The sequence below is a fragment of the Cupressus sempervirens genome, chromosome 3 (genome assembly GCF_028749045.1).
Source record: "Cupressus sempervirens isolate cs-2001-9-10 chromosome 3, ASM2874904v1, whole genome shotgun sequence".
Taxonomy (NCBI): Eukaryota; Viridiplantae; Streptophyta; class Pinopsida; order Cupressales; family Cupressaceae; genus Cupressus; species Cupressus sempervirens.
In genome coordinates this window covers 225,009,064-225,035,743 of record NC_143120.1, presented here as the reverse complement: position 1 = coordinate 225,035,743, position 26,680 = coordinate 225,009,064, and the positions used below count along the sequence as shown (strand labels likewise).

Genomic DNA, 26,680 nt, shown 5'->3' with positions numbered 1-26,680 from the left:
TGCAATAATTTCATGTAAAATTGTTTCATTTGATAAAATGTTGAATATTGAGCATGATTCCTCCCATCAATATACATAGATAATTATGTCCTTATGAAAATGCAACAATCATCATCCCCAAAATACCACAATGTCATTTAAGATGTTTTTTGATTTCACATAAAAGATATTTAAGCAATAACTCAACTCATTACACACCACTCTATAAGGTAGTAATAAGGTTGTGAATCTCTCCATTCATTTTCAAGGTAAGCGAGAATAGCAACACCCACTTATAATCTAATGACTTTATTAAAAATTCATCACTTCTATGTTCCATGGACAATGTGAGCTTCATTTCTATTCTGATCACCAGTCCTTTATTGCTATCTTATTTTGCATCACTCGAATTTAGATTTTTATACATGTCATTCTGATTGGTAATTTACATGTAACAATAATTACATAGTCTGCTCAAGCATGCAGTCACAAACATGCAGAAATGCTCAATACATAAGCCTATTTGTTTTTAGACGATAATTATGAATCGTTCAATCAATCAAGCTAGAATAACTCAATCTTAATGTTTTTACAAATTTTTGTCCTCATTTAATTCACCAAAGTCAACAGAATTTCAAAAAGAAAGATTTCAATATGGCATGCACTTACCTGGCACATGACCATTCATATGACTGCCAAGAGCTTGATCTATCTTGAAACTTCTGCGATAATATTTGCAGAGTCGCCTACGGAGCATATCTTCTAGGGTGTGAGAAAATCCATCGAGGGACAGAAACCTGTCTTTCCAGTGGCATCTACAACAAATATGGGTATCCTTTGACTCTTCTCTTGCTCTTGTTGCTCCTCCTTCTTGAGAGAGCAGAATGTCATGTGTCTCTTCCACGCAAGGCCTCCGTAAAGAGGGATGTGATAAGTACATCTGGTCAGACAAACCCCCGCTACCATTGCTTACTTCCCACTACTCCAATGTAGCTCGCCTTGCCCTTTTATAATACTCCCTCCAATCATGCAGTTCATATCGAAAATTTCTGTGGCAATCGTGATATCATGAATTCCTCCACAGATGCAAAAGAGTGATTTGGAATCCACTAGAAAAAGCATGGGAATAGAATCATGTGGATAGATAATAAAAAAAAGGTGGGGTTCTTAATGTCTATTCGGCTAAGATAGGCAGCATAATGTAAGGGTGTTCTGCCTAAATTGTCAACCTGTTTGAATTGATGAATTAGAAATAAAAGACATGTCAAATAGGGCAACAGTTCTTTTTTTTTGTTTTTTCGTTAAGCCCGAATTCCCAACTACTCTGCTGCTAGCAGCCATCGATTGATGCTCAGAAGAATTTGAGACTTGTTATTTACAAACCCACTAGCTGCATTAAGGATTTTGGGCACCATCCCCCACAATGGTTGTCATTGGCAACCAAGAACCAAAAACAATTTACAACTAACAACTTTTTCGTTCGGATTTGTAACTGATTCCTTTAAACCCTCACATCATTGTTTATAACAAATTCATTATTAATGTTCCATTCTTATTTAAATAAAATATTTAATTACTTTAATCTAAGAAACAATTTAATACCGAGTTATTTGGTGACTCAAAAAGTGGGTTGTCACAGCATTCTTGATTTGGTGCAACTTCCCTTGGGTGACAAGTCAGTGATGATGGAGAAGCCTTTGTGAAGAAGCTCTACTAGTTGCAAGAAGATGTGAGATATAAATTGCAGGATAACAATGAGCAGTACAAAGCTTTTGCAGATGCTACTCAAAGGTATCATGTGTTTAGTGCAAGTGATCTAGTGATGGTTTATCTCATAAGGAGAGGTTTCCTACCGAGAACCAATCATAAATTGAAATATAAGAAAATTGGTCCTTGCAAGATTATGAAGATGATTAATGATAATGCTTATAAGGTAGAGCTCCCCAAGGGTCTTGATATATCTCCTGTGCTTAATATTCCTAATTTATATACTTTCCACAATGATGATGCTTGTTGAAAAGGAGGATGTGATAGACTGGACACATACCATCCCCATCAAGAAAAGGGAAAAGGTTGCACAGATTCTAGACAAGAAGACTGTTCAAGCTAGCCAAGTTGACTACAATAGATATCTTGTGCAATGGGAAGGGTTTGCATCGACAGGTAACACCTGGATTACAAAACAAGATTTGCAAAAGCTAGATGAACCTAAATGGAAGCAGTTTGAAAATGAAAACTTGCAGGAACTGTTTTCTTTTCAAGTAGGGGAGAATGAGGTAGAAGCATCCAGGGGTCATAACCTTTGACTTGGATGTGGGTTTCGGTTGAAATTTTACAAGCAGTCACATGAGGAAGAGTTATTTGGATTGCTAATGGAGCTTAGCTTCAAACGTGGAAGTTTGGACTTTTTTTCAGGAGCCTAAAATTTCATCTTGACCTTCGAATTTAAGATTTTGTGTTTTTTTTTTTCAGTTTTTTAGAAAGTTATTTTTTTAATAAATCTGAAATTATATTCTTGATTTTGCAGATTATTTTGCCTTAGTTGGAAGCTTTTCTTGGGAAAAATCAGGATTCCTAGGATGGGTTTTGAAAATTACCAAAAATGGAAAATTTTATTTTTATCCAAAAATCTGTCAAATATGATTAGTTTTCTTTCATTATAGAGGCAGAATAGAGTTGAAGATTTTAATGAACAATCTAGAATTTCTTTGTTGTGTGATTTTCTAAGTTATTACTGTGAAAGTTTGGACTACATCACAGAGTTTGATTCATTCGAAACGTTGATAATGAAAAAACAATTGTAACACAATCTATCCAGAAAATAGAGCAAAGAATGTCTTATCATAATTAATGAAAGCCTTATTTTCATGATTTTAAAAACCGACGTGGCTCTAGAAAGAGGAGATTCCGTTGGCTTTAAATAAGAAATTCTTAAATAGAATAAAAAATATTCCATAATTTATAGGTATAAAGGAATGTATGCTTTCAATGCTTACCTTAAGTATGGTCGACTGGCTCATATTCACTGCAACGACTATTCTCAGTCTTGAATTCTTCTATACTGTCCCTTTACGTGGGACGGTTTAAAAAAAAGAGGTGGATTTAGTGTTAGCTTTTGGAGAATATAAATGTATTTTGAAGACACATATCTTTTTGACCTCTTTTATAATAATTGTATTTAATATATCAATGACAGTATGCCAATTCATTGTTATGGATATCATTTTGTTGTCTGCCAATATAGCGGACAAGTCCAGCAGAAAGCACTCCCACTATAACCTCATTCAATGTCTGCCACCTACTTAAATATTTAGACATATGGAAAACTACGCCTTTTTTCTACATGTCCCATTCATGTCTTTCTAACCAAGCCAATATAATCCATAAAATGCTAACAAAAAAGTTAACTTACCGCATTCACTGCCTTTTTAACCAAGCTGATGTCATCCATGCTGAGAATCACGTAAGCCAGACGCTTTGAACAAACTGGGGCTTTGTCTCCTCCTCTCAATAAATTCTTTTCATGTTTCCATAGAAGCGTGATCCCGACCTTCAAAGAATTATAAACAATGAATACAGATCAATTATTATATGGATTCAAGAGATTGTATGAGATTGTTAGTCTGAAATACAAATAATGATTTCTTTATTTTTTAATCTTAAATATCTATAAAGATTTCCTAATACATATAAATTCTTATGATGTGTCTATAGCATAGTAATCTGTATTTTTCTATTACTCAAATAGATCACATGTCCAAATTGTTCTATTTAGTCGGGAAAATATATGATGTTGTTAATGAAATATTTAAGAATCAGACTAATTATATTCATGTTTCTAGATAAAATTATGTATGATTTTATTATTATGATCGTTTCAGATTATATTCAATGATCCATCATTCTGATGATGGATAATGATGGATCATTTAATATGACCCAAAACTTTGTTAATACTAATAAAACTACATACAATCCAAAAATATGAATATAATATTATAGATTGATAATAAATTTAAATATATTTAATATTTTCAAAATAAATTCTTAAATTTTTCACAATATTAAAAACAGAACAATAATAAAACAAAAAAAAACACTTAAAATAAAGAAGTGAAAACATAAATAATACACTAGATATAATTCTAACAAACCTCAAGCAGAAAAGTGAATGTGATCCACATCACTATGATCGTATTGTACACAATTTGCAGAAAGCTTTTGGTCTTTTGGTCAACCACTGTACTTTGTGGAATGATTGATGGCACTTGAGAATCATTGGTTTTTCTTGAGGAATTGAGAATTAGGGATAGGAGTGCAACATAATCTCCTAATGAATGGTGGATTCTGAACACAAGGTTGGCTGCTGCATCTTCAGAAGGAACACTCAATACATGAACTTCCCACAGAGGCCTACATGGATTCATAGATGGAGCAGTCACCAAAGAGTTTGCATATTCATTCACAATGTTGGGGTTTTCTATAAGTGAGCGGCTTAGGATAGGAACAATTACATGATCTTCTATCACCACCTCTCTCAAACACCACTTCAGATTGTTGTGGTTGTCCTTTACCTGTCATCATTTTAAAATAATTTATGTAGATTATTTTTTTCAGACCAAGAATAAAAATTAGAATAATTTATGTTATAGATATTATAAATTGATTTGTAAGAAACATCTCTTCATTAATAATTCTAAAATACTAATCTAAAGATCAAACTTTAGAACTTTAGAAATAATCTTTTATAATTTTCTATTATGACTACCTTTAAACATTACACACAAAGAAAAAAAAGTTAAACTTCAGGATAATACGAAAAGAAGGTTAAACTCAGGCCATTTTATATGCTATGGAGTAATGTTGTTTGTGGGGATGGCACAAGATTATCTACGAGTCAGACTGCCAAGTGGTGGTGAATTTGCTTTCCTCACAGGAGCTTGAGGATGTTAGTTCGCAGCTGGCCACTGTTGTTAATCAGACTCTTCTTTTTTGTATCTCTCTTAAGTTCATTAGGTTTACTTATATTTCTCGTGAATGGGACAGAGCTGCTAATTGCTTCGCCAAATGGAGTTCTGGTCATGCTCCGGGCTGTAATATTTTGGATAGGGAGTAACTTGCCTTTGAAATGGTGCAATAATTTGATGAACTTGTTGCTCAGGATAGAACTGCTTATTGAGCTCTCCTTGTTGTAATCCTTTTTTTCCTAATAAATTTTTAACCTATTTTCTGTCAAAAATAAAAAATCATGTCTGACTATTTAAAACTTCTAGATTAAGAATCAGACATGAATGTGATATTTAAGTCAAACCATACAATAGAAAGTATGGAGAAGCTTCTAAAAACGGGTATATCGCCGAGACATAAATATGTACATATCCAAGAAAATCTTATATCTTACAGATCTAGAGTTTGCATTATAAATGAAAGAGCAAAAGAGAAAAGGAGAATAGTAATTACGCTACGAGAAAATCTTTGGTGCTCTGCTGGATGTCTTTGAAGTGAAGTTTTCAAGCAAGTGATGTCGATGTGCAAGTGTAACTATCTGACAATGCATTGGAGACCATGCGTGCCACTGGACTCAAGGGTTCTTCATGCTTTCTTTCGCAAGATGTATCTTGGCCTCGGCCAAAACATTAACATGATCTGTACGTATTTCTCTTACAAACAAATTTGCTTTCTACCAGTGAATTTCTACTCTCTTCATTTTTTTTTCGTGCAGATGCTTAAGGCATGGGAAATATACGAGTGAAATCGCTTGATTAAGCAGTAGAAAGGATATAGTGTTATATTATATTTTAGAAGTGCCTAAAACATATCTTTATTTAATGTATAAGGCTTTAATATTATAAATATAAATACAATAGTATGGTTATGAACACCATGTTGATCTCCAGCCGAAAGCAGCTTTCGTAATGACCTCATTCAATGTCTGCCACAAACATTCATAGTTAGACATGTAGAAAACTAAATCTTTTAGCTCATTATAAGCTCCACCAACGTTGATAGCTAGAGATGTCAAAAACAGCATCTTTTTGTTAATAAATTGAACCAACAATAAATCCAAAATCCAGCCTTAATTCACCACTAAAAAGCAACGAGAAAAATTGGCACGCGCCATTCAGTGCCTTCGTAACCAAGCATATATTATTATGCTGAGAGTCCCGTGAGACAAACAGATGAGAGAAAGCTTATTTCCTTCTCTCACTAACAAACTAGCACTTGCACCCCCCTTAGGAACACACCTTTGAAATTTGGTTTGTCCTCCTTGTTCTAATTAAAATGAGTGGAAGTCGGCAGATTCGAGCCTAAAATTGCGTAGCAGATGAAACTTATGAATATTTTAATGATCTGTCAAGGGGAAACTAGATCTTTAGGGGAAAAATGGACTCTTGAAGAGTGCTGTGCACGATTGATGATGGTGTGTGATGCTAATTCTGATTTTGTCGTTTCAAACAAAGTCAAAAAAGACTACTCCAATCTGCAACCTATTTGTCGATTTGATATTCACAACTTCCAATAAAAAAAGGTTTTTTATTTTTATTTTTGTTTATGGAGAGTTTACCTTGGTCAATCCCCAATTTAGGAATTAACCTTGAATTAAAATAATTAAAATAGCATATAAAGTAAATGTACAAATTCACCTTACAAAAGCTAGATATCTTGAATCGAATGCAATGTGCTTGCTTTATCAAAAGATTTGGACCAGGAGGATGAAGATGAATGGATACAAAAAGATGCAAAAAAGGATCTTGTATGCATTGAAGAAGATCTTGAAAATAAATTCCTTCAATTTTTTGAATTCTTGAGTCCTTGATCTTTAATGGAGGAATTCTTGAAGACTTGAAGACTTGAATGGTTGAGAGCTACATCGTGGGAATGCTTAAGCACTTGAGAATGAGACATTGTAATATGAAAAATGTAGAGAATGGAAGCAATAATATAGAGCTCAAAATTAACTAACTCCCACAACCTGACCAACTTAGGTGTTAGGGCTCCAAAATAGGTCCCAAGATCCGAAAATTAGGTCTAGATTTTGAGGAAATCTCATTTCCATGCAAGGACTAGATACCAAGTGGATAAGTGAATGAAAGGAGGGACCTAGGATAAATAGTCCCTACTTTGAGATTAACACCATGAGAATAGGAGATTTAAAGAGGATCTATTAGATTTTACCCTAGTTCCACCTAGGAGAAAGGATGGAAAAAGGAAGAAGAGATGAAAGAGAGGAGGATGTTGATGATCTCGCATTAAATGGTTCCTAAACCTTCATTAAATTGGATTTATTCAAATTTAAGATAGTAGACCTGTTGATTAGGCTAAGTATCCCAATCAAGCATCTAACAATCAAATTAAATTCCTTTCTCAAAAAATTTCCAAAGAACTTCCAAAATGAAATGCACTTGCAAATACTCATTTGACAACTCAAGTTTTGAACACTACGCAATTGGCTATGATTTGTGGAGATAAACTCCTATGAACTAAGATTTATAGCAAAGAATTTCTTTTTTAATAATGACATCACATTCAAATAGATATCTAGTGGTGTAGGAGATGATTTTATTACAGTAAATTTATATTGAAACTATCTTTTAATAAATGTCAACTCATTCTTTTCTAAGTTATGACATAACAATGTGTACAAGGTGGTTCACAAATGTGGAATAATGTGTTTAGTAAGTAGAATGAGGAGTATTTAAATTTTAATTAAAACTAAGGAATATCAATGGCTGCTAATAATGGCCTACATATGCTAGAAATTTGCACCATTTTAATATAGAGAAGAATCACGTTTCAAAGAATTCATTTATGATTAAACAATCTACATGTATCGACACCAAGATTTATTTTTATTTTACTCATTTTTTGTAATGAAATATGATGAAATAATAGATATAAAATTAAGCACACAACATGTCCTTTAGCCTCCCATAAAATGATTAGACTAATCATGAAAAAATAGCTATTTTGTAGATTTGATGCAACCTATGAAAGGACTTATATATTAATACTTGATTTCTATTTTGAATATTATGATCTAACTAATGTAGGTTAGAATTCATAATGTTATTGCATACTCACATTCTTTTGGATATATATGTGCATGTATTTTTACATATTAAAATTGCATAGAGATAATGAAGTTATATAAATGTGAGAGTATGCTCCATGTTTGAATGCTTCTTATTTTTACCTAATATATGTAGCAGCCTAATCCTCTATCCTGAGTGTCGCTCACACAGTCTCATAGATCAAGAGGTATAAGTCAATATATTGTACGAAGATAGTTTATTTAATATAGTTCTGAATAGTAATATTTTTTGCTACATTATTTTATTATTAATTTTTTTCTAACATTTTTATATTTAATCATTGTTTCATAGCCACAAGGATCGACAACTGCATGGGCCAGACAAGGATATTGATACTCACTACTCTTCTTCCTAGTAGGCTTAAACCTCATTGTAATTTTTCAAATTAGATAGATGCAAAATGTTATTTTATTATTTTCTTCTCTTGAGTGTAATGGAGTATGTTTGATAGTGTTACTAATATTATTGTCATAGATGGATACTTAGGGAAGGGGAAACGAACTTGTGCCAGTCCTTGAGGAGTGGGGGTAATAATTTTCTATTATTTTTTGATGTAATTGAATGCTAATGAATGTTATTGAGTGTTAGGTGTTATTGAATGTTATGTGTTATGCTAAATAATGTTAAAAAAAGAATGAATTCTAGTGTTAATTAATGTTAAAGAATGAATGGATGACAGATGAAAGAATGAATGGAGCCCAATAATATAATACATCCAAACATTCTAAATCATGTCAACATCATTATCTTTTCACACTAATACATTTGGCATTGATTTACGATGGCTAAGTGTCGCAATTACGACCACAATGTGTCACTACTACGACAGTAATAGACGTCATTGTTTTTTAGTCACAAATTACGATGTCTATCCTATGCCATCGTAATTACGATGCCTATCCATTGCAATGAAACCAATTAATTATGGCACAAACCCCATCGCAATTCTTGCGACATACGTCACAATTGCGACGTCCGCCACAAGCATTACAACGGGGTCGTGATGGCATCTGGTGATGGGGTCACTGTGGTGGCGATGCCGACGGCCGTCGCAATGCTTGCCATGGATATTGCAATTGCGATGTCTACCACAAGCATTGCGATGGGGTCGCAACAACATCTGGTGACAGGGTCGCTGTGGCGGCGATGCTGACAACCGTCATAATGCTTGTTGTGGACATTACAATTGTGACATCCACAACAAGCATTGTGACAGCACCATTCTGGCAACGACGCCAAGGGCCGTCACAATGGTTGGGGAGAAGGTCGCAATTGTGACATCCACGCCAAGCATTGCAACGGGGCCACTATGGCAGCGATGCCAACTACTGTCGCCACCATAGCGACCCCGCCGCAAGCATATTTAGCCTGCTACTTTAGCCACAAACATATTTGCAAGTTTGACAAGTAGAAATATATCTCCATTTCTCACATTTATTTGATGAATTTCAGAAGTATAAGGAAATATTGGCTGCAGGGATGTAATGTTGAATCATTGAAAAAGTTTGAAGTAATACATCTTTTCATGATATTTTGACTTCATTATCAACTTTCTATAGTCTTTGCCATGTTTTCTAAATGGTTGCCAGCAATGTGATTTTCCCTCTGTTTTATAGGTTTTTCCCCAACATTGGTTTGACATTGAGCTTGACAAAAAACTCTATCTTGCATTGTGCTATAGTTTCTCTTGATTTGTTCTAGTGAATGAATTCGCTTTACTAGCAATCTTGGCTTTTCTATTTGAAAGTGATTGAAAAGGTTTGCTCTGTCGATTGGAATATTTTCCATAAGAGTCATCTATGCCATCTTAATCTTGTACTTGTTTAACCTTTTTTTTTCTACCATGGTCATATTCTTCATCCCTGCATAAACCACACAAGATTATGGAAATACAACAACATAGACATATATAATTGATTATTGTCCATAGAAACACTTTATGCACGAATAGACTGCTATGCTATTATTTATAGATAGAGCCCCATCTTGTTGGCATGTTTCTCCTCTATCTGTAAAGCTATTATTTGACTGACGGGGAGTAGATAAGTTTTTCTCTGTGCTAATTTTAGAGTCTTGCTCAACATTAGAATATTGTCTAGCTTTACTTAAACCAAGTCCACTAGGAACTTCTCTTTGTTTCTTTAGCTTAGTATCATTTCCACTAGAAAGTTGCCTATTGACAAGGGGTATCAGAGTATCACAAAATTTAGCAATGTTACACCCATTCTGAACCACACCAGCTGTAATTTTTGATGTCTCAGTTTGCTGCACAGAAACACAGAGAGCAGACCAGCTTTTCTCTGTGCTAATGTTAGAGTCTTGCTGAACATCAAAATATTGTCTAGCTTTACTTAAACCAAGTCTGCCAGGAACTTCTCTTTATTTCTTTAGCTTAGTACCATTTCCACTAGAAAGTTGCTTGTTTACAAGAGGCATCAGAGTATCACAAAATTTATCAATGTTACACCCATTCTGAACCACACCAACTGTAATTTTAGATGTCTTGGTTTGCTACACAGAAACACAACCATTTATTTTGTTTGATAGACCCTTTCCATGAGATTTTTGTGGATATTTAGAAGCGACTAAACATGCAAAACTTTTCGCAGTTGGATACTCTTTTCCAAAAGGCATCTTCGCAGAGCATTTCTGCTTAAGAAAAATGTCAGCCTTCTTAAGCTGTAACTTCATGCATTTCTTCCTTTCATTGGATCGTTTCTTCCTCAAAATATGCATTGCTCTTAGAAGAAAATGCCACCTAAAAGACAATGCTTCTAAAAATTGAGGACATGGAAGATGCTTCATAAGCTTCAACCTATTTCTACTAACGAGGTAGTGGTTGTCCTCATAGTTTTTTTGTTACTTTTGGCTGGAAATACATTTAGTTTCTTGACTATACTTTTGCAACCTATGTGGATTCATAGCTTTAGCACATGACCCACTCATTTCCCTTCCCTTACAGAGAAAAGTACCATTTTTTCCTCCCTACCAAAAGGAACATATAAAGATTCATTAGGACTAAAAGCAATTTTCTCAAGAACAAACATATACACTGCAACATTAATACAAAAAACAAGCACGTGAAATAAGGAACCATCTTCTAGGGATAGGAGCTTAGCAGCCTCACTCTCATTATCTATAGAATTGTGGACCACACTACCATTCTCTAGATGCTCACCAGCTACAAGTTTACCATTTGAATCATTTTTTGGAAGTTTAGTAGCATGATGCCGAATAATAATACCTGTCAAACCATATGTAGAATGTTTGACATTCTCATGATCTATTACAATTAATTTTTGAATAAGATTAAAAAATTCTACCAATATAGTTCTCATTATCATTGCTCACATCACAGTTCCAAGAATGCCTAACAACCATATCATTAAAATTATCCACAGAATCAGTTCCCTTTATTTCAGATTCCTGCTTCTTAACATTATTACTAGACCCATTTGATGTGCATCCATTACTTATGGTATGACTTGATTAGAAGACATTATTTTTTTAATACCATTGGTTCTTGGAGGCACCATCTGTAATGTAGCATCATGATTTGTTGATGATCTAGATTTACTGCATGACTGGCCATAACTTGTGTTCTCTTCTAGACTTTCTAAAATGAAATTGACATTTGACAAATTTTCTACCTGTTGGGGTATCTTGTTTACAACTGCAACACTAAAAGTGATTGTTGTTGTTTGGAAAGAATGCATGTTTTCTGTCACCTGGGGGGCATATGAATCTTGTAAGTGGTTTTCCTTTGGATGTCCAATGTTCAATGGCACCCTCTTCTTTAGTTTAGAGCCATTATACTGAGATTCAGACCCGCCTACTATTTGAATGCTGGTTTTCTTATCTCGCATATAGAATAGCATGTAAGCTTTCTAGGAAAGCACACTTTTCTCATTGACTAAATAGACCTAGAGTACAAAATGTCATAAGAATAACTTCAATCAGTCTAAGAAACTTTAGTATAATTAGTGCTACCATATAAAGAAAAGGTTCTACATAAAATTGTAGTTCTTTTGTGTATTCTATTGTACACAAATTATAATGAGCTTGCTCCACAAAATTAAACATGTCTTCACAACTGTAGCAAATGTATACCCAATTATTAGCTAAAGCATGCCAGATGCCTATGGATGAACGAATAAGCAGAAATGCATCTTTGCATCCATTTGGTGAATGCACCATCCAAATTTAGTAAATGTTAAAGGATCAAGCATTTATGAGGTTATATAACTTCAATTATTTGAACTAAGTGAGGATATTATTTTAATAGAGGAAATCTTGTTTTCTCTCAAAAAAACATATGGATATGGACAATAGGCCACTGCCTCAAGGGCCAAGGATGAGACAAACACTAGAGTCCAAGAATTCTTCACCTAAATCATAGTCTAATCAAGAAAATCATAGTCTATAGTGATAAGAGCTAATATTATTCACCCAGGGGACCTTTTGTCTCTTTTCCACTGTAAAAAGATTGCAACTTGAGAAAGTTCAAAAATGAAGGTTTGACTCAATTTGTACAAATGACTATACCCCAAAAAAATAAATACTGAAAAGCCTTATACAAAAATATCTTAGATTATTTCTAGGGTAAAGTGGTAAGGAATGATATTGTTATCATAGGTCTTTTCAGGTTTTAATGCACAACTACTACAATTTTGGTCATATATGTGCATCTATCTTGACCAATGCACCGATCTTCATAGTGCCTCCATGCCAGGATGCCTGCTTCAACTTCAAAGTAAAAAACCATTGATGATAGTGTTCCTTTCATTTCATGAGTTCTAGATGCCACAAGAAACAAGGGAACCCTCTTCTAATCAAACACAAATGTGAAGGAGAAAACTCTGCTTACTTGAACACCACTTTGACAAGCCATAAGAACAATGATTGTAGCTGCACAACAGAAAACTGCAACCATATCTAACAAAATGCTTTTCCATTTCTTAGCCAATGACTTCAATATTTGACTGAACAAAACCATTCCTACTTCCTTCTTGATAAAACTAGAATATATGGTCTTCATTCAATCAAACATTATTTCTCAGCAGTGTCAAGTCCCCAGATAATCTCATTAATTTTTGATCTTTGAACTAGTAACTTTCTCAAACATTAATTAAAAAAGAACACATTGATAGGTTATTTAGAGGATGATATTGATATGGCTTTTTCAATACTTCAAAAAAATTATACAATGTAATTTAATATCAATATGTTACAGTTTTTTGGTTGTAATATACATTCACAATCTTTTCTTTGTTTTAAAACTGCACAAAACATACCCAAGCTCCCAAAAATCCCATACCAAATGAAAACACCATAACTCCACAGTTTTAATAATTCACACTTTTCATTGCATCCCATCTGTATGGGCATGGTGCCTTTTTCATAGAAATGAAACAATGCATGACCACCGTTACTTGAGCACAATTGACTAATGTTCTCTCTTTGGTTACAATAGTGCAAGTACCTCAAACATTAAATATCTCAAAAATATCCAAAAAATTCTATTGAATCTAAAGATACACAAATAGGTGACTAAACATCATCTTTGACAAGCCTCCCACTTGTAACAAGTATCCTCATTCAGCACAAAGCATTTTAAAGACAAATAGTTCACATCTAAGAGTTAGTATAACCTATTTTGTGTTGTGACTATTGTATATCTCCATGCAATTCACGAGCTTTACCAGGAAATGATTTAGCAAGCTCAGATGCATCATTCTTTGTCTCTGTAAAAATAATACTACATCCCCCACTGCAAAAGTAAAAATGAATTTACCTTCCAATTAAGAATGGAGTTGCTCATGAGAGATGCTTGACAATACAATAATCAAATTTTATAGAAACCATTTCCAAATACATAGATCATATATTTCTCGTCCAACCTGCTGTAGCAATGAATGGCATCTAGTATAACCGTTGCTCTTGCTTTATAAAATCAAGGAAGAACAATGTGCCTCACACTTGCATTTGCCTTCATCTTATCATCACCAACAAGATCTACAATTTTTCTATCAGGTTTAAAGAATTTTGATGCAATCTGTTGAAGAGGTAAAAACAAGGTATCAAGTGTTAGCATGTAACAGGAAAATTTGGAAACCAACTTGAAAAGTGCAAGTGTCATCATGTACTGTAGTTGCTACAAATAAACATCATACATGCTTTAAAAAAAATTAAAAGGCCGCATTGAGCACTGTCAGAAACCCCACCTGCTTTACCCAGTTCGGCATTGTTGCACTAAAAATAAGTGTCTGAACCTTACTCACATCCTCAACTTTTCCTAAAATAGCAGGAAGACATGGGACTATTAAGAGATGCAGTGGGCATACATTAAAGTTTTGAAGTATAGCAACCTATTAAATTTATAGTCACTTAAAATTGGGGCACAAAAATAAATATTATATGTATCATCATTCACTGGAATCAACCAACTTAATGCCAACAGTTTCTAAATTGGTAATTTCACTAATGGTCATGATGCAAATGAACAGATACAAAATACTTTGGTTCCATTGCATCCCAGGTTCCAACTGCCAATCATTTGTATTAAAACTTGATTGCACATTGATAGAAATAAATAAATATAAAACAATAACAACTGCATAAACAAATGTAATGACAAGTTAAGGAAGTGTATGTCTGTAAACTCTCAGCCAAATACAAAATCAGCATTTTAATGACAAAAATTAAGCAATTCACACTCAAAGCATCAAACTTATTCTAAATAACAAGCTTGTTGGAAGTTTAATTTTCAAGTTTGATATGGGAGTAGTAGCAGTAGCATAATCATCCGAAGAGTTAGGTATCAAAGATTGACCTAGACCAGGATCCTAAAAATGATAAGATGTCATAAATTGAGTTAATATTGATAAGTAGGAGATAATTTCCACAGTAAGTCAAATTGTGATATTGCTATCAGGAATTAACTGTGTGATTTTGAGTCAAACTCATTGACCCATGTTTCATGACTAGTGATTCAACATGAATCCATCTCTCATGAGAATAAATGGAACACTTAGCACTCATTGGATCTAGGTGATGCTCACAGGGGTGAAGCATTGGGACTTCCCGAGAGGTCACCCATCCTAGTACTACTCCAACTTGAGCGCGCTTAACTATGGAGTTTCCTCCATGGTTAAACCCAAAGCTTGCAACCCCATTTGAAAAACCTTCACCAAGTGTTGTGCCTTATGAAGCATTCATTAGAAAGCCCCTTAAGCTCATCAATTGATAAGTAGGAGATCATTTCCACAATAAGTCAAATTGTGATATTGCTATCAAGATTTAACTGTGTTATTTTGAGTCTAACTCATTGACCCATGTTTCATGAGTAGTGATTCAACATGAATCCATATCTCATGACAATAAATGGAACACTTAGCACTCATTGGATCTAGGTGATGCTCACAGGAGTGAAGCACCGGGACTTCACAGGAGGTAACCCATCCCAGCACTACTCCATAATTGTTAATATTGTTAAAATAGAAAAATTGGATCAGGTTACTTATGACTCAAATTTATGTTACTTCACCTATCTTCAAGTATACACTGCAAGTGTTAAAATTAAAACCCCCTTTGCTCACTGAGGCTTTGCAAATAAATTAACAAGTGCAATTGACTATAGAGTAAACTCCATAATTAAGCATGATGAGTATAGCTCCTGGAAAGTTCTTGTGATTCACCACTGTAACCATTAGCTAGGTGAGAGTTATGAGTAGACCATTCATGGTCATGAAAGATGGGTTTCTATGACGAGTCAGTAAAGATTGGCCAAAAGAAAACACCATGTAGATGGAAAATGAGTAACCTGGAGGGCTCTACATGAATGGATCACAACGCACAACACTCTAAAGGTTTAGCATGGGCTAGCAAACTACATGGACTTGATTGTGGGCAAGACTCCATGGTCAAACATGCATGAGCTGAAGTTATGGGGATATGTAACTTCTGAGGAAGTTGTGGTGCTTCAACCCCATGAGTGATCCCACCAAATTTGCAATCAAACTCACATTTGGCCCCACTCCATGGTTAAGCATGCATGAGCTAAAGTTATGGAGATAAGTAACTTCTAAGGAAGTTGTGATGCTTCAAACCCATGAAAAATCTTGCAGGATTTGCATTCAAACTCACATCTGGCCAAAAAAAATTCAAAGAGAAGTAATTCTGGAGTAGAGGATTTTTCGAGAGATGATTTTTACATAGAGAATATACATAAGAGTTTTTATCTGTTGTATTTTAAATTTCTAATGCAAATCCTATGTCAATTTCTTTTATTTTGCAAGAGGAAGAATTACAGTCCCAGATGTTCAAGGAAGACGTTCAAATCACATAATTCCAATTCCAATTTTCAAGTGTTTTAGTTCAAGATATTCAAAGTTCAAGACTTAAAAGATCAAAGTTCAAGTACATCTTGAATTTCCTCTAGAAACCCAAGATCAAGATTCAGAAGGTCCAATCTATCTCAAGAAGAAGAGCTCTGAAATAGGAACATAGGAGGAAGGAAATGATCAAAGGGATCAAAAGTCAAAAAGTCCAATCTATCTCAAGAAGAAGAATTCCCAAACAGTCACATAGAAGGAAGGAAATGATCAAAGGGAAATAATTTCAAAAGAAATAATCAAAGTAGGATCTGGGTCTTGCAAAATGATGCGGGCAGAAAAGACCCACACCTACATGGCATGTAGCGCACTTACATGGTGCAAGACATTTAATGCATCGTGGAAATTCATTTCACTCCTCTTCCTCAATGGACTTACACAATGGGCACTTACTACCCCGCCTTGTTGCGCATATCTATTTCTATTCATCCACATGGACTCACTCATTACTTATAGATTACTCTTCTTACCCTAACCCTAATTGGGGTTGAGTGGAAAAATCTACGCTGTTTATTTTATTTCAATCCTAGTCGCCCATTGTAATCTAAGACCTATATAAAGGCCTCCCTTCTCATTTGTAAAGGGGAAAATTTTGAGATTATTGCTAAAAGCTACCAAGATAATAAAGATTTGGTGCTACTAGATGTATTTTAGTGCTTGCATGGTTTCATTGTTCCCTCATTGAAAATTGATTTGTTACATAAAGTGTCTTCATTAAAATGGAGAATGCAATAGTGTTTGATAAATTTCCCTCAATCATTCTTTTGGTAGTTTTTTTATTGTAATTGTCGTGTAAAGTTAGCCTGCACCCCTTTTATGGATGCTTAACTTCTATTAATAAATGTTCATTGTTCATTATCTTATTGTTCATAGAGATGTGAAAGTTCTTTGAATATAACAATTAGAAGATTCCACCAGTTATGGCATAATTGTAGTTGATCTTGGTGAAGTAGAGCTTAGTTATTGGAAGCTTGTCTACTAGAGAAATATCCATTGACATCATTGTCCTTAGGAATAGATTTAGATCCTTCTAACCTTTTTCCTTTTAATTTCAGCTCATTTTAGTTATATCATTCAAAGAAAAAACATAGTGAAATTGCAATAAGCGATGTAGTTTCAATTAATATTGTGGAAGTGAAGAACAATTTAAATGTAAGTCCCTTTATGACACCAACATATCACATCAACCATTGAACTTATCACAAGTCAAGACATGATTGGTACATAACCTTGGAATCATGTATGATCTTTCACAATCTAATTATATAGGGGTTTTTGCCCAAGAAAGGACAAGATACCTTCATATTTTATTTTGTCGTTGGTGCAATCATAAAACACACATCAACATTATACTTTAAAAATTAAAATAACATTAAAACATTAAATACCAATACTTCCATAAAATTATAGAATTCAAATCTAAATTCCAAAAAGTTGATTAAATAATAAATGTTAAATATAAACAAAAGCTATTTAAGATTTTAACAAGACTTTATGATAAAGCTGATAATTGATGGCTCTTTCTATGAAGAGTTTGGTCACATATTGGCTTTACAAATCTCGTGTTGGCCTTGTAAGTGCCCCAGAAGTAGCTTTTCTGACTCAAAATAACATCAAAAAAATGCCTTAGCAAACTATAGGACTACATACAAGTGAATGTAATGAGAAATTTGTTCTTATGAATCACTACTTGTGAAACATGGGTCAAGAGTTGAATCCTGTTTACAATATCACAATATAAGGTCAATTTTTCCAAACAAATTTTGAGAATATTTTTGATGTTCAATATGGTTCAACAAAGTTTAAACATGGTTCATGAGATATGAACTTTAGTTAACCACTAACCATTGCTCATTGAAATATGGATCACTCTAAGTTGAATCCAGATAAACAAGCACAAACTGATACAGTAAAGAGCACCAAATATTTGAGTAATCTATACAAATCACAAGATTGTAAGAATTCAGATATCTTAATTAAATGCAGACATAGCATAATTTGACACACTGCAGGAAAAAAAACACTTGAAATTGAATTCAATTTGAGAATAAGAACAAGTAAACATGAGAAGGTAACCATTAAAAGTGAGGTGCTAAAGATACATCAAGGAAATTGGCACTTCTTATTGAAAACTCAACAAACATGTAATTTATGTCATTCACAAAAGAAGTCATATAGTCTATTAGTTACAATTTCAATACAAAATTACAAATCATAACAAGGATGTTTTCCACGTCCTCTAGAAAGCCCATGTTAAGCATTTCATCAGCCTCATCAAGGACACGAAATTTCAATGATTTCAAGTTTAGACTGCCTCTCTTAATATGATCCTATGTAAAGAAATCGAAACATTTTTTTTTACCAATGAACTATTGCATATCAGGAAAGTAGTTAATAAAAGCTACTCACTTACCTTGATACGACCTAGTGTTCCAACAACAACATCTACACCTTTGCATAGTGCATTCTCCTATGGACCATACAGAGCAACTCCATACACATAGCATGTATTAATGCCAATATATCCACCATAAAACTCAAAATCTGCATGAACCTGCATATCAAAAGTCATCATACAAAGTTCCCAAATTTGCTGATGTAGAGAAATTGCCAAAGAAGGAACATATTTTCAAAATACTAACATAATCAAATAGTTTATAGGTTAATGTTGACATTATACCTGTTTTGCAAGTTCTCAAGTTGGAACCAAAACAATCACACTAGGTAGCTTTCCATAGGACTTATTCCTACCTTTGGAATATTGTCCACTTGTTAATGACTCCAAAATAGGCAACACAAATGCCAATGTTTTACCCTGGAAATATTCATCTGTATATTAGAAATACAATAACCATACAGAATAGAAAAGTACTTAATCAAATTAATTAACAATTCAAAACTAGTATGCAACCTTCTGTGATGAGTTAGGTCCATGAATTAAAGGAGCAGTTGTAATAACAAATTAGTTCCTTGTTTGAAGGTGAATCAAGCCCTTAATGTTCTTGTGGAGAACAAAGGATTGAGGTGATAACTTGAATTTCTTAGTTGTTCCAAGGTGCTAGGAGTTTGTTGGTGCTTCCAAAGCATGTTACTCTGCATCATATATTGGTGTGGAGGAACACTGAGATCCAAGTTGAGGATCAAGAGCATAGACAAGCTAGTCTATCCTAGCGTTTCCCATCACATTATATAAAAAATTTGATACATTTTTTCATTTACTAATACTTACAACTCTTGCTTGAAGTTTCAAAAAACCACTAGAGCTGAGCTTGTGTGTCTCATGCTTTTCTAGTCTTGCCTTTGTTGCCTTTGATGTGTCAGGCAATTTATGAAAAGTTTGAAATATGTTAGATAGTATAAATATAGAGGTTAATTAGTACATAATTAGATTCTCAATAGTATCACATACCTTGTTGTACTCTCCACTGGTGTAATATTATTTTTCTTGTCAGCTTTATACTTTCCATCCAAAATCAGAGCCTGCCACTCAGCCTCAGGAACATAGGGCGAATGCTCATACCTAGGGTTATCCCGTAAATTTTTTCTATACTGGTCCCTAATATACTTCAAACATAAACCAAATTTTTCAAGGAGCTTGTTTCTCTCGAATGCACGAGGTCCAAAGAGTTGGGTCATGCTCTCTATAAGATCATCCTTCAACAGTTTGTCTTGGTTATTCCACCTTTTAAGTAAAAAAAACATGTTAGACTCATAAATGAAGTGAAGCTACCTTTAATATAGTTCAAGAAATGGATGAAAAGGAAAACTATTATAGCAATGATATGAAATCAAAATAGTGGTTTGGGGTTTTAGTTAGGATATGATGTTCCACCAGGTACACAAGGTGGGCCCAAATATTCGCAAACACTCATCACCAAGTTTTCTCCAAAAAACATCATTCCCTACAAAACAATCATGGGATCATTAGTCGATGAAGAGTGATCAAAAACTAAATTACTATTATATCACTATAGAATAATAATAACTTTAAAGTACCTAGAACTTTGGCTACTTTTAATGGAATGCCTTCATCATCACTAACGATCAATATGACATCCTTTAAAACTGTTTGTTGCTGTCATAAGACAGAAACAGAGGCATTTGTGTACCAGTAGATGGTGTAATAGTCGATGCCTGTAAGCTACGTGTTGTTGAATCAATAGTCAGAAAGAGATTTGTGGTTGTCCTGGATGTAGGTGGCATCATCATAGGATTCAATTGATGTGAAGTTGAAGAATAAAATTGTTAGAGCATGAATAAATATAAAATGTGTGGACTAGCATGGACAAGATTGTTAGAGCATTAAAAAAAAAAATTGTTTGAGCATGTATTTTCAATGATTATGATCATTCCTATATATATTCAGTGGAAAACACAAGTGGGGAATGGAACATGCGATCTACCTAAACCACCTACAACAGCCTCATCATGGGAACAAGGCTCAAAATCACACAAAAAACTCTGTAAAGACAATGCATCCATATTTTAATTAATGCCATAAAAGAGCATAACATAAAAACCATTATTGAACTCTTTTTATAATTAAAAATTTCATTAATACTTACTTTTAAGGTTTTAGAGGTGTGCATCAATTCAGATCCCCTATCTCTTATTTCCTGAGTAGTAGGCTTTATGGTTGCCAAACGTAGAATTTCTCTGCCAATTTTCTTTAGCAATTTTTTAGTCGAACCAATCGGGTCATCGGTGTCTACTAAATCAATATAGAAAGGGTCCTCCTCAGGGGGGGGGTGTTGATCAAGGACTATAGGTTCCTTTCCCTCCCTCCGACCACTAGCCCTCTGTGACAACAATAGTATTAGTATTATCAAAATTACTCCAAAACAATGAAGAAAACAACATTAAAAAAATAACAATTTGCTTCTATCTAGTTTGCACAATTACAATGAGTTTTACCTGCTCATGTGTAGATGAGCCGGGAACATCGCCAACATCCCCTCTGGGTGGTTGCTCCATATTGTGCCCCTATGTCAAAGATCAAGTATAAAAATGTTAGCCAAAAATTTATTGACTAAATGGTATGTTGGAGTCATTGATTACAAGTTGGTTTAATGGTATGTACCACCCCTATGATAGTAGCCTTGTTTGTATCTATGTGGTTCAAATTGTAATCAATAAGAAGCTCTTCCCCCACACATATTGATTTTATTACACAGATGAATACATGATTTCTCTCGTGCGCCTCAAATATGCAATTGGGTTGCTTTATAGTTGACCCAGGTCATGTACTATATAAAACCTACAATATTCCCTGTTGCTTTTGTCCTTCCATCAATGTATATAGCCACACTTTGACTTTGATTATTGTCTTGTTGTTGTATATAATTTTCCAAGAGGGCATACCTACGCATACTTTTTTTATATTGAACAATATGCATCCAACTTTTGTAATCGTAACATGGTCCAACATACTCCATCAATTCAGAAACTTTTTTGTAAGACACCTTTATGCTGTCCATAGAAAATAGGCCCAAATTGTGTAATGATGATGATGCTATTGGATATATCCTCTCGTTAACACAAAAATCAATGTTTATTGGAGGAAGTTCCTTGGGTACCCAATGTTTCTGTAGATGTTGGTACCTCAAGGGCACCTCGATGTCGCCTTCCATCTCATCATCATAAGAACATGACCCCCCTCAAGGAAAAATTTCATGCATTTATTGAATTTCCTTCTAGTCCTTTGACCTCTAGTTAATCTCCCTGTTCTAGATAAACTACATGTCTCACTTTCCTCTTCTATTCCTATATTTCCCTCACTTGAGGAAGACACTTTTGACAAATACCTATTCACTGGTACCTACAAATGGGAGATATCTTAGAAGACATCAATCTTACTATTGATAAGTGTATTAAATAGATTTTCTATAAGGAGTATTGACTTATACCTGTCGATCCATGAGACTGTGCGGGATGCTTCTGAAAGGGGTTAAGTTTTTTGCAAATGTAATTCAATTATCATGAGCATAATCACATCATAATCATAATCACATCCAGCATTAGCATCACATAAGAATTAAAAACATTAAAAGGTACACAATAAAACACTTAAATCAAGCTCACATTATAAGCCTACTAGGGAAGTAGGCCTAGTGAAGGGCTAAAACTAGGTTTTTGTATCAGCTGATGAGATGAGAGCTTAGTCACCTTGGGGACATGCTATTTGAAGTTGTTTGATGTGTGTGGAGGTGGAGGAAACACCTAGTTAAGGTGAAGTCAAGTTTGGCGCCTATTGAGGCATTGTGAGCATTCGATAGTTTGTTGATTAGATTGCTTGGATGAATCCATTGGATGGATTCAGGGACATTCATGGGATTATTCCAAAGATGTAGAACCTATGGTGGCATATTGATTTGGTGTGCACTCTGATAGGTTAGGGAGTTGACTTGGATCAAGGAGAGGGATCTTATGAAGATGCTTGATTGGTGTTGTGAGAACACTATGGAAGTCCCTCTTGTTATGAATGATTGCAAGTCCACCTAGGGTCTCTGCATCACCTAAAAAGGTAGAATTATTAACCAACAAATTGGGTAAGCACTTATATTATGTTTTCCCTATGAATTCTATTATAGATACAACTCACGTTTATAGATATTTAATGAATTCCCTTTTCTAAACTAAACACTTACAAGTGCTTTTGACCTGATAGAAAATAAGGCTCAATACATTCATGCATCAATATGTGTTTTAAATAGTTTTATTTAATTAATTTAGATTAATAGTTAATTTAGATTAGCAATATTCTATTTGTAGTTGAAACTTGTAGCTTTTAAATAGATAATGAATAAACTATGTAACCATATATATAAGACAAATATATTTCTATCAAGAAATGAATATTAAATACATTAAGGATTGATGGCATACCTCTAAATTCCATTTTCATCATCCTCCTCCTCGTCATCATCATCATCGTCATCATCATTATCATCCTCGCCATCATCATTGTCGTCATCATTGTCATCATCGTCGTCGTCATCATCAACATCAACATCATCTTTATCATCATCATCAGTAGCAGCATCATTGTCATCATCTTCTTCTTCTTCTTCATGAAAATTTGTGTCAGGAACATCATCCAATAACTGTCGATTGTGATCACCATCTACATCATCTTCTACTTCTTCAGTATCTTCTTCTTCCATCACACTATACTTTATTGGCCTTCCTCTCGATTCATGTCTAACAACAAATGACCAACCCAGTTTATGTGAAATCTCTGAGTAAAATACCTGCTCACATTGGCTTGGAAGAACATAAGGCTCATCCCCAACTGGCTCAAATGACCTTGTATTAACCATTGTAAATCCATCATCATGTTCAATAACAGTTCTATTAGGATCATTTGGATTAAGTCGTAGCCTGTACCATTTGACAACAAAGAGTACTAAATTAAAGGAACTAAAGTCACACTCACGTATATCATCCAAAATGCCATAGTATCGATTTTCAAACTCTTGAGGATGTAAGTCATTTCTAGATGAAATATTAGTCACTTGAAAGATTGCAGTTATTCCTGAATCACAAGTTTTCTTTGCGTCATCCAACACTTTGACGCGAAATTTTTGACCATTACAAAACATAGCCTTGTGGTGTTTAACCTGCAATAATATGTGAAACATATCAAAATTATTGTATCGTGAGTTGATAAACATATAGGTGATTAATAAATTTGTACATACCTAAAAATCTCTTGAACCACGTGCTAAATCTATTTCCCTTTGCATAACATTAGAATCTCCATTACAATGAGCTTCTTTAACCAATGAAGATACACTTTCCCATGTTAATGTGTGACCAGAATGTTGACGTTGTTCAATCCATACCATCATCCGATCAAGATTGTTTGCAATATACAAATGTAGTGCATCCCACTCTCGAGCACCTGTACAAAAAAAATAGACAACTTACAACCAATTTATTTTGAAGATTAAGAAATAATTTATTACAATAACATCTTATAATTTATTACCTCTCACTTTTCTCAATGTACCTTTCCCCATCAAGTACTCTCCTTCTAATTTTTTAAAAGGCTCGAGATCCCAAATGTGATCTACATGGATATTTGATGCAAACTTAAGAAGATATTCAATAATGTATACCATAGTCTGGTATACCATATATCCCTCTACCATAGAATCCTCAAGATCTGCTCTTTGTCAAACCAAAGCCTTCAAAGATTTCAAATGTCTCTCAACCATCCACATTGACCTAGTGTGTACAGGTCCACACAATTCAATCTCCTCAACTAGGTGTATGAGGTAGTGTTCCTGTGCATTGAAAAAAGTTGGAGTTAGAAACTTTTTCATTTCACACAGTAAATGAGGAATTCTTCTCTTCCAATAGTTTATATCTTCTTTATGGATTTCTTTAGATGAAAACCACCTACATTAAGAGATTCAAGTCACAAAAAATATATAGATATGAGACTTTACAAAATAATATACAATAGATTGCATAGCAAGAAAAAAAAATCACAAATATAATAAATATATACAACAAATTGAACAGATATTACTAGTTACCTCATATATTTTCCAAGATCGTATATCACTTGTTTGATGTTATTGTTGAAGTGCTCTGGGAGAGATAGAGGAAGCACGTACTGCAGTAATTATAAACCAATTATTTCATTGTTTTCTAACATAACATAACGAACAGTAAACGTAGTTTATGAATATATTGTAAATACAGAAGAACATAACTTACCTTGACAAAAGTATGCCAAACATGGCTCTATTCACTTTTTTTTTATATGAGATTGTTTATGTTCGCAGCAAATCCTATGGGAAATAAATTTTTTCATATGACTTCTTTTATGGCATCACTTTGCTGCTCCATTAATAACCAAGGAAGGGCACTTATATTAATTTAATCTTTGTTGCTATTTGAGTTAATGAAATTCTTTAGTGCATGATTGGATTCATGTATGTCATTACAAATTTTGACAATTTTTTCTTTGTCATGCCTTACATCCAATATTTTCCACAACGTCTCTGTTATAGTCTTTCCAATATGCATTGTATCAAACAAATGCACAATTTGTAAGTGCTCATAGTAGGGCAACCTACTAAATTGTCTGGGATAGCTTTTTAGTCCCTTTGGAAGGTTGTTAGTGTTGCCTTGACGACCTTCACGATCATCAATAGAAATATATAAATTACAAACATAAACCATTAGGTGGAACGACATTACCTTGACAATTAATTCTATTATATTCCAACTTCCATAGGCAAGGTGTCATTCTTCGTGGCTTTGATGTAGTCTCTTCTTTCCCATTGAAAAGATGTTTTTCCCTACTTCGATACTTATGATTCCTGTGGAGGAATTGTCTACACTCATCAAACACCTACTTTCCTAAACTTTTTGAATGACGAGATTTCATCTTTGGACCACAAACTAGACATGCAAATTTTCCCTTTATTTGAAGACCAACAAGATAATGATATAATTGGATTATTAAATATGTTGATTTTTATAACTAGAATTATTGTGCACAACTTGAATTCACTATAACATACCACAAAAATGTGTTAGCCCTAGGGCATCATGTATTGTCCATGCAAGTATTACATAGAATTGAAATTGTCTTTGTCCTATTGGTCTAGACACGTCATACATAGTGACACCATTCCATAACTCCACCAACTCGTCGTTAAGAGGCTTAATATATACATTCATATCTTTTACTTGATATTTACCTACTTGAATGAACAATAACATTACATAATTATTATGATTGTTGTACTGCAAGATTTGTAAGTACATGTAAATTAATAACTATCAAATGATAAGATACCTGGAACAATCATTGCCAACATAATGTGCTCCCTCTTTATTGACATCCACGGAGGAATGTTATGGGTGAATGCATAAAGTTGGGTCGTAATTTTGCGGAAGTCAAATCCGTAAAATGACACTTCATAGAAATGGGTACCCAATTTTAAAAAACGGGCACCCGTTTTTGGTTCGAGTGCCCGACCCTAAATTTAAAAAACAGGCACCCGTTATTTTTAAAAATCGGGTATCCATTTTTATTTTCAAAAAATAGGTACTTGTTTCTCAAAAAAAGAAAAATTTAAATTTTTAAGAAACGGGCACCCGTTTTGTAAAAATAAAAAATGGGTACCCGTTTTTTAAAAATCGGGTACCCATTTTTTAAAAGTAAAAAACGGGTACCCATTTCTTAAAAATTCA

At 34.0% G+C, this 26,680-nt stretch overlaps 1 pseudogene; it reads right to left on the bottom strand.

Annotated features, from left to right (window-relative positions):
• Positions 1-2,747: 2,747 nt before the first annotated feature.
• LOC149565643 (wax ester synthase/diacylglycerol acyltransferase 7-like) overlaps positions 2,748-26,680 on the bottom strand; it is a 263,490-nt pseudogene continuing 239,557 nt past the window's right edge.